Raw genomic sequence first — 6,990 nt, 5'->3', positions numbered from 1 at the left:
ACAGATGAGGCATGGGGGGAAGGGATGGGATAGGGGGATGGGATGGGCAGGGTGCGGGAAGGGTATATTGGGTGAGGGTTACCTGATCATTTGTGTCAACACCAGTTGCCAGCAGGGGGGACTCCCCTATCCTAACTCTTAACTCACTCTTTCTCTCTCTTTCTGTCTGTCTCTCTCTCTCTCTCTCTCTCTCTCTCTCTCTCTCTCTCTCTCTCTCTCTCTCTCTCTCTCTCTCTCTCTCTCTCTCTCTCTCTCTCTCTGTCTCTGTCTCTCTCTCTCTCTCTCTCTCTCTCTCTCTCTCTCTCTCTCTCTCTCTCTCTCTCTCTCTCTCTCTCTCTCTCTCTCTCTCTCTCTCTCTCTCTGTCTCTCTCTCTCTGTCTCTCTCTGTCTCTGTCTCTCTCTGTCTCTGTCTCTGTCTCTCTCACTGACTATGAGATTAAAATGAAAATTCACAGCTATATCAGGTTTTTTACACCAATAAAGGGTGAAAATACAGGTAAATGAACTCATCAACATTCTTGTAAATGAAATTATCAGTACCTATAAATTATTTATAAATTAGTTATAAGTTTGATGGGGAAATACAAAACCAGGAGCTGTCATATATTTTGTTTAATTGGTATATACAAGAGTTTTTACGTTCTTGTGAGAATGTAAGAATGTACGAACTTGTTCTTGTAAGAATGTTCTTACATTCTTGTAAGAATATGAGTATAGAATATATTAACAGATTATTACATATTCTGTAGTTTTAACAGCGGTATAACTTTAATATTTTAATAGAAATATTTTAATTGTTATATTTTATGTTTTTAATTTTAAAATTTAAAATTTATAGTCAGAGCAAAACACAAAATTGACTTATTTTCGATGAGGAAATTTTTTTGAGGATGTTAATTGTATATTTCTTAGTTTCTCTTTTAAATTGGTAGAGGAAACAGGGTTTTTAATCTCATTAAAAGCTGACTAACACCCAGGTACCTACTTTACTGCTAGGTAACAGGGGCATAGGGTGAAAAAAAACTCTGCCCATTGTTTCTCGCCGGCGCCTGGGATCGAACCCAGGACCACAGGATCACAAGTCCAGCGTGATGTCCGCTCGGCCGACCGATTCCCCTCATCTAACCAGAAACATAAGCACCCAAGCAACCCACCTAACCTATCGAGGCTGTTTCACAAAATTCGTAAATATTACGGTGCTACAGCGTTTGATAATACACCTCATTTTTAACCAATTGGTCGATTTCGTTACAAAAGCGAAGTATTAAGTGAGAGGACAGGTTTCAGTACACGTTTTCTATTAAATATTAGAACTGGGGTTAACTATAATAACAAAGAACACATACACAGATTATAACAAATTGTCTGGCAGAAAATTGAATATTAAAACAGGCATATATTATTATTATTATTATTATTATTGACACTAATACCATTCCTTATTTGCCGAAATTATTCAAGAATACACTTAATTTCTGCCCGAAACGCTGAGCGTATTAGTGGCTTTACAAGAATGTAATTACTATGCTATGTATCCTCACAATCCCAATGTAAATAAATAAATAATAAATAAATAAATAATAAATAAATGTTTATTTAGGTAAGGTACATATATACAAGAGATTTTACAAAGAATGATGGATTTATAGATAGAGCTAGTACTGTACATACAATGCCTAAAGCCACTATTACGCAAAGCGTTTCGGGCATGAAAAACTGTACCTTCTTGTATATAAATAAATAAATAAAGAAATTGCCATAACAACTCTAACAACCATTAACTAGACGACGTAACAATTAGGCAACCTTTGGCGCCACTGGCGATCAGAAGCTCAACTGAGAAGTAGGTTGCCAGTTTTGGTGTTATAGTTTATTAAGGGTGAGTGGCGCGTCCGGTGACCCATGGAGTCCACAGTAGCACTTGTAGATGTGGCAGCGCCGGAGCGAGAGAAATTGATCAACTGTGAGTATAAATTAGCGTTAAAAATACATAATTGTTTATTAAATTAAAACATTTTAAGTCGTATTCCCCTCGGGGGGATTTAATATTTGCGGCGTTATCGTTGATATTTGTACATATTAGATCAAAATATATCCGTGAGGGTCTTTTTCTGCCGCCAACATTGTAAAATTAAAACCGTCGCATTTTTTTTACGGAGTAGACCAACCCGCTTAAATTTAAACGCATTAGTAAACGTTCAAATGCGTTAATATTGACGCTCTCTAAACCATTGGCCTTGATAGGTGAGTTGAATGAGTTTGTACCTCTGTAGTTTGAATTTTGAATTTTTGAATTCAGGCAAAACCGTTGTATTTGTAACGGAGTTGCAATTCGGGAGAACTGGCTGTTTTCTACCGATGGTTGGCCTTAATGGCCATTCCGTGGTTCCAAGGTTTCAAATAGGACTTCATAATCAAAATCTAAGAAATTTTGATTCATTTAAATACGGGGAAAATATTAATAGTGAGAATTCATTGTAAGGGTTTAGTGAAGTGAACGAAGGAATGCGCTTAGTATGATGAGCACATGATCCGGAGAAATTAGCTAGGATGATGAGCGTGATTCGGAGGGATTAGCTAGGATGATGAGCGTGATTCGGAGGGATTAGCTAGGATGATGAGCGTGATTCGGAGAGATTAGCTAGGATGAGGAGCGTGATTCGGAGAGATTAGCTAGGATGAGGAGCGTGATTCGGAGAGATTAGCTAGGATGATGAGCGTGATTCGGAGGGATTAGCTAGGATGATGAGCGTGATTCGGAGAGATTAGCTAGTATCATGAGCGTGATTCCGAGATTAGCTAGTATGATGAGCGTGATTCGGAGAGATTAGCTAGTATGATGAGCGTGATTCGGAGAGATTAGCTAGTATGATGAGCGTGATTCGGAGGGATTAGCTAGGATGATGAGCACGATTCTGAGACATTAACTAGTATGATGAGCATGATTCTGAGACATTAACTAGTATGATGAGCATGATTCTGAGACATTAACTAGTATGATGAGCATGATTCTGAGACATTAACTAGTATGATGAGCATGATTCTGAGACATTAACTAGTATGATGAGCATGATTCTGACACATTAACTAGTATGATGAGCACGATTCTGAGAGATTAGCTAGTATGATGAGCATGATTCTGAGACATTAACTAGTATGATGAGCATGATTCTGACACATTAACTAGTATGATGAGCATGATTCTGAGACATTAACTAGTATGATGAGCACGATTGAGACATTAGCAAGTATGATGAGCACGATTCTGAGACATTAACTAGTATGATGAGCATGATTCGGAGAGATTAGCTAGTATGATGAGCACGATTCTGAGACATTAACTAGTATGATGAGCATGATTCGGAGAGATTAGCTAGTATGATGAGCACGATTCTGAGACATTAACTAGTATGATGAGCATGATTCGGAGAGATTAGCTAGTATGATGAGCGTGATTCGGAGAGATTAGCTAGTATGATGAGCATGATTCTGAGACATTAACTAGTATGATGAGCATGATTCTGAGACATTAACTAGTATGATGAGCATGATTCTGAGAGATTAGCTAGTATGATCAACATGATTAGAGGAGCGTCCCACTAGCACAGTGGGCGACGTCCTCGGTGCATAATCTAGGGACCCGGATTCAATCCTGATGCCTCTGTTCACCCTGGCAGTAAATAGGTACCTGGTAGTTAAACAACTGTTGTGGTTTGCGTCCTGTGAAAGGTCAGTAGTTGACCCTAGGGGGGAAGAGGGGGACTTGGATAAGCTTAAATACAGTCTGCCTGTCCCCAACTACGGCAGTAATTTTTTAAAGACACGCAATCTGGTAATGTCAAGTTTTGAATTAAAATTTTATCGGAAAAATGTATATATAAGCCAGTTTGAGTGTAGGTGGAATTTAGTTTTAAGAGAGGTGATAATAGAAGTGTTTACCCTATTAAGTTGTGCTATTACGTTTTTTGTGATATTAAACAGCTACGGTGCTTTGTAATGGTATGAGCAGAAACTGATGCATTTTGGCATTAAGGGTACAGTAGTTTGATAATACTCGCCATGTATTTTCCATTCTAAGTAAAGGGTGGTATATAATGCTTACCAGGTTCTTTCTAGTGTTTGGATTAGTGTATTGGCGGGTAATGGAGGGATTGTCATATCCTGTGGCACAGTGGGCTACGTCATCGACGCAAAATCGTGAATCCCCGAACACATTCAGTGCAAGAAGCAAGGGAAATAGTTCGGTCTGAAGGGTTGAGGCCCAGTTGTTTATACGGACTTCCCACTCAAAATATAAGCCATCGCAAATTGTTAGGACAACTGCACTTCCAGCTGCACCCGTGGTGCGGTGTAGGGAACCATCAGTGTATATGATTTGAGAGAGAGAATGCTCTGTGGACAGAGCATCAATATGGCTTAAGGCGTTGAGCTTTGCCTCAAGACGAAGCTTGGGCTGATCTCTAATTTGCTTCTTGGGTGGAAAGATAGGGATTAAAATTAGAAAGGGTGTAATCTCCCACGGTGCAGGAAAGGGCCGTTGTTTTGTCTCTTGGTACAAATTATAAATGATACATTCTGAGTTCAGTTCCAGTTTTGTTTATCCATTTTGTGCTTGGGGTTCTACTACCCAAAATCATCTACGTCCTCTAATTACTCAACACAAAGCTGCTATTAGAACAATATCAAACTCTGGCCCCAGACAGCACTCGGTACCCTTACTTAAATCTTTGAATGTTAGATATTAAGTCACTGCACATCCTCTTAAGTGTACTACTGAACTGTAAAGCCAATCCTGACCTTAAACGCTTCCTAGAAGGTTGTAACAGAACCCATGGGCATCACACCAGATACCTATTTGATATTCCAAGAGTGCGCCTTAACCAAACTAAAAATGCTCTACAAATCAAGGGACCCAGAATATGGAATGACCTTCCCAACCGTGTCAGAGACTGTACCCCTCTCAACCAGTTTTGAGGAAAAACTAAGTTCTGCCTAATTAACTCCATGTAACCTACCTTACCCCCTAAATTTCAACCCGTGTCTTTCTATTTTAAAAACAATACTGTTTGTTGAACAACTTGTTTAATTACTGATTTCTGCCATTTCCTCCCCCCTTCCCCCGCTTTCAACACAATTTATACTTTAATCTCAATTAGTATTAAATTTGTTTTTTTATTTCCCCACACCTTGTCCGAAACGCTATGCGTACTAGCGGCTTTAGGTATTGTATGTACTAGCTTTATCTATAATCTTGAGGTTATCTTGAGATGATTTCGGGGCTTTAGTGTCCCCGCGGCCCGGTCCTCGACCAGGCCTCCACCCCCAGGAAGCAGCCCGTGACAGCTGACTAACACCCAGGTACCTATTTTACTGCTAGGTAACAGGAGCATAGGGTGAAAGAAACTCTGCCCATTGTTTTCTCGCCGGCGCCCGGGATCGATCCCGGGACCACAGGATCACAAGTCCAGCGTGCTGTCCGCTCGGCCGACCGGCTCCCCTATAAATCCAACATTGTAACACATGTTCAATGTTTGTACTTTTATCTGAATAAACATTTGAATTTTGAATTTGAATTTGGGACAGGTCTTCTGAGCAAGGGTTAGGATGAGCTAGCTTAAGCATTTTTTATATCAATTTGATGGTTAACTTCAAATTGGTATACAAAATGCTTAGGCTAACTAATTAAAACCTTTGGGTTAGCTAAATGTTAAAGGACCCTATATATACTGTCTATATAACATTTTTATATATATTTTAAGATATTATTCATGCCTAACGAGTCGAAAACGAGGAAATATAATAATTTTATTTGAAAAATATACATAGATTTATATTTTATACAGAAAAATGCATATTTAGTTAAGTTACTGTAATATACAAAGTGTTTCGACTTTCGGGCAAAAAGGTCTTCCATTGGGCAATTACACTCGATCATTATATAAAGGGCGAGAGTAATGAAATTATCATGATGTATACTCAGTTATGTACAATAACGAAAGTATTATATTTTTTAGGTGCTTAACAAGTGTCTTCAACTGATGGAACTGAGACGCGAAGCTCAAGGTAAGATGAATGTTGTTAGTTCACGAGGGCATACTCTCCTCTCATGTTCTTTGACAGATTCTTTGTCAAGAACTCTTTGTCTACATGTTCTTTGTGTTCCTCTGGCGACAACTTTACTACCAAGACCACCCTTAGGTCTTATTCTTAGAGTTCTGTAATTCCTTTCCACATAATTTGTAAGGTGGTCTATTTTTCTCCGATTCCACTATTCCATAAAAAAATTGATTTGTTGTTGTTGCTGTTAAAGATTTGCTACCTGGAACAAAGTTCCAAGTAGCACGGGCTATGGTGAGCCCGTAATGCCTTATTTTGATTTATTTATATATACAAGAGTTCTTACATTCTTGTACAGCCACTATCTTAGTTTTCCGGCCAGGTCCTACGGGAGTTATGTCATTACTCTCTAGGTGTTCAATCCATTGGACTTTTAACTATTTTTTCTAGTGTTTTCACTACCACGCTTGTTAATGATATGGGTCTATAGTTTAGAGGTTCCCCTCGACACCCATTTTTATAAATTGGTACTATGGATTGTCTTTTTTCCGTATATCTGACAAGATTCCTGTGCACAAGGATATCTGGAAATATTAATTGGCGTGGAATGCTCAGCTCGGTTACACATTCTCGCAGCACCCACGGTGAAACTCCATCAGGTCCAACTGCTTTTATTTCTACCTACCCCCATGAGTAATTCTTCCACTTCGTCTTAAGATACCTCTATGGTGTGGTCTGGAATTGGTATTTGGACCGGGATCTCTGAAATCCTCATTTTGTACACACACACTTTGGAACTGTTCATTTAGTGTTTCACACATTTCTTTTTCATTCTCAGTAGTTCTGTTCCCCGTTCTCAATCTCTGGATCTTATATCCTTTACCTGCAGCTTACTTTTAATGAATTTATAGAAAAGGCCTGGATCTGTTTTAC

At 38.9% G+C, this 6,990-nt stretch overlaps 1 protein-coding gene across 1 annotated transcript in view; it reads left to right on the top strand.

The window, feature by feature from the left end:
• Positions 1-1,858: 1,858 nt before the first annotated feature.
• LOC123746561 (SMC5-SMC6 complex localization factor protein 1) overlaps positions 1,859-6,990 on the top strand; it is a 58,423-nt gene continuing 53,291 nt past the window's right edge. The window contains 2 exon segments of the mRNA XM_069318355.1: positions 1,859-1,963; positions 6,015-6,063. The gene's annotated coding sequence lies outside the window, so the exon portion shown is untranslated.

This window comes from Procambarus clarkii, chromosome 90 (assembly GCF_040958095.1).
Source record: "Procambarus clarkii isolate CNS0578487 chromosome 90, FALCON_Pclarkii_2.0, whole genome shotgun sequence".
Classification (NCBI taxonomy): Eukaryota; Metazoa; Arthropoda; class Malacostraca; order Decapoda; family Cambaridae; genus Procambarus; species Procambarus clarkii.
This window is presented reverse-complemented; position numbering and strand designations above follow the sequence as displayed.